Source organism: Daphnia pulex, chromosome 3 (genome assembly GCF_021134715.1).
Source record: "Daphnia pulex isolate KAP4 chromosome 3, ASM2113471v1".
Lineage (NCBI taxonomy): Eukaryota > Metazoa > Arthropoda > Branchiopoda > Diplostraca > Daphniidae > Daphnia > Daphnia pulex.
Genome location: NC_060019.1, coordinates 2,928,087 through 2,930,810, shown reverse-complemented (window position 1 = coordinate 2,930,810; position 2,724 = coordinate 2,928,087). Strand labels below are relative to the sequence as shown.

At 35.8% G+C, this 2,724-nt stretch overlaps 1 long non-coding RNA gene across 1 annotated transcript; it reads left to right on the top strand.

Annotated features, from left to right (window-relative positions):
* The first annotated feature begins 604 nt into the window (after positions 1 to 604).
* Positions 605 to 1,472, top strand: LOC124190018. The gene is made up of 2 exons (XR_006872785.1): positions 605 to 971; positions 1,053 to 1,472. It is a non-coding gene; the product is annotated as an uncharacterized LOC124190018 (long non-coding RNA).
* The last annotated feature ends 1,252 nt before the right edge of the window (positions 1,473 to 2,724 follow it).

The window sequence follows — 2,724 nt, the reverse complement described above, 5'->3', positions numbered from 1 at the left end:
CAAATCTTCGTTTCGATTTGTACCACAAGCAAATATACTGTTAAGATTTGGATAGATTCGTATACTGAATACCACATTTGGGGGGTTTGAATGGAAAATCTGTAAGGAACAAAAGGTAAACGAAGACCTAAATGAAGATCAAGTTTAAAATGAATACAGAGTATGAGCCATAAGCGCTGAAAATTTATTAAGAGTAGATTTCATTATAGAAAAAATTAGTTTCATTATATTAAAAAAATTCATTATATTAAAAAAAACATTAAATTAAAAAAAAATTGTTTAATAATATAAAAAAACACAGAATTTTATTTAAAAAATAGTAGCACAAACGGCGTTCCATATAAACAGGAATGGCTCTATTTATGATTATAGATTTTCAAATGCAGGCCCTATAATTGAGGTCTATTGACACGACTTCGTCGTGTCAATAAGAAGAGCTGTTGTGCTATTGACACGATATCCGCTGGGTGGCGCAACATGAGGTGTTTTTTTTGAAATATTTTGGTCGTAGAGGGACTTTGCCTTGTTACCTATTATTGGTGACGTCATGACTCATGACGTAAGTAGATTTATATTTTTTTATTTAAAAGAGCACTTAGGCTAGTGCACAGGAGCACAGCGATTTCATATTTCCCGTTGGTGTTACAGTTTGTTATGTATTTTGATATTTTATGCATTTCTTTTCCGTACCATGTACTCGGAGCAAAAATAAATTGAAGGGAGATTGAAATCGTGATTGGAAACAGGAATAGATTAAAATCGTTTTATTGTGCATCCATGGGTGTTGAAACATTAGTGGGGACAGTTGTAGCAGAAAACAGATGATCTGATGTTGTGATGCTGTTAGCAAAGCAGTCGTTTTCGTTCAGAAACGCTTCTAATTCTACGATTTTACTCTGTCTGATTAGAGTGTGAATTAGACTGGCATGAGATTTTGCGTTTGGGAAAGCAAGGTAGTTGGATGCGATAAGGTGCATGTTAGTTCGAACAAAGAAATTTTTTATATATTCTTCATACGCTTCTTTATCGGTTTTTTTCATTGGTATTTTCAGATTTTGATCAAGGTCTTCACATGATGTCTGCTGAGTGATTTCACAGCTGTAGTATTTTTTTTTGTGGCCAGTGCTTCGTACACCAACACGCCTAAAAGGTAAAGGACAATTAATTATTTTTTTAGTGGGATTATAAGATAAAGTTACTACCCAAGTTTGGTGTTGAAAAATTCCCAGCGATCCATGCTGAGAAGTTCCAAATTTGGTAATTGGTTTGCGAATACGACTATGGTGTTGGATTTCGGTGTTTTGACACACCCTCTGTACTTGTTACTCAATAGAAATCGACCTTTGAGGTCTTCGATCAGTGCGAAAAAATCGTTAATTTTTGAGTTGTCGCTTCTGGCGAAATCGAAAACGTAACCGTTGCTATTTGATTCAATCATGCCGCAAATGTCTCGTGTTTCTCCCACTTTCAATATCTGGTAATTTGATTTATACATGAGATAACGACTGAGCTCGGTTTTTCCTGAATTTCCGTCGAAATCAAAAACCCACAAAACTTTTCGATCACTTTGGTTCGATAAAGCATTGACAACGTCTCTTTGCCATGGTCTAAGTGTCAATGAATACGACAGCCGGGTGTTTTCCAAATAAGTATTCGATATGACCATTTCATACTTGTCTTTTTTTACGATCTAATCAATTTCTCCTGTGAAATTCAAGGGAATTTCTCCCTCACGCACTTGATTGTAGACGCTCACTAAATGTTTTGGTTGATTTCCTTGTGCACGGGGAGTTGGTCTCATCGATTTTGCATTGAACTCAACTAGGTCTTCTGATTTTATTTTAGATTGGAAACAATTTCAATATCGCTGAGCAAATCAGTTTGATTTGAAAAAAACAGAAGTTATTTTTTTGGTAGCAACTTCTACGTAAAGAATTTTGTTATTTCTTGCAATGAACGACACACCCTCTGTTGATTTAAGGAGCTGGTAAGCGGCAACTAAAGAACCTTCGTCTTCAAAGTTGCATTCAAAGCGCCTACTTTGAAACGATAAGTTTGTTGATTGAGAGGCCATTCTTAAGTCAATTAGCCTTATTCTAATTAGGCTGTGAAGAACTACGCTTGAAAGTGTAATCGCGTGTAATATGAAGTTACGTCGAGGGAGTACTGATGTTTTGCGGTAGACTACTGGATGTATTTTACACTACATCCGGAAACTTCTAAGAAATCTAAACGTTGATATTACTAAATTCTATTTGTACATCTTTTTCCCGCTTTTTTCTGGGAACATTTTCTTCCTAGATTTCGTTTCTCGCCAAGCGTTGCTGTTGCTGGTAAAACGTTTCTCTGTAGTTGTCCAATTGGAACTGTAAGGGTTACAAAATAGGATATATTCCTAGTTAGTTTCTTCATTTAATTGCAAATGGCTCCACCTTATATCGAAGACGATCCGTTTGCAAATGCGAATGATGTTGTACAAAAATAAATCAAGGAAATTTTAATCAAACGTATTCCCTTTGCACAATAGAATAATCTTGATGATATGGTTGTTTTGCTTAATGTTGAAAGGGATCAACTTGGCATTTTGGAGCCGAGTCTTCTATTGCAGAACGTTGAAGCGGACTGGAATTTACAGATTGTTCCAGCTAGGATAATTGATCAAGTGTTTAATGAAGAAGACGATGCTGTTGAAAGAATTCGTATGCTGGCCGCTGGTGGTGATAT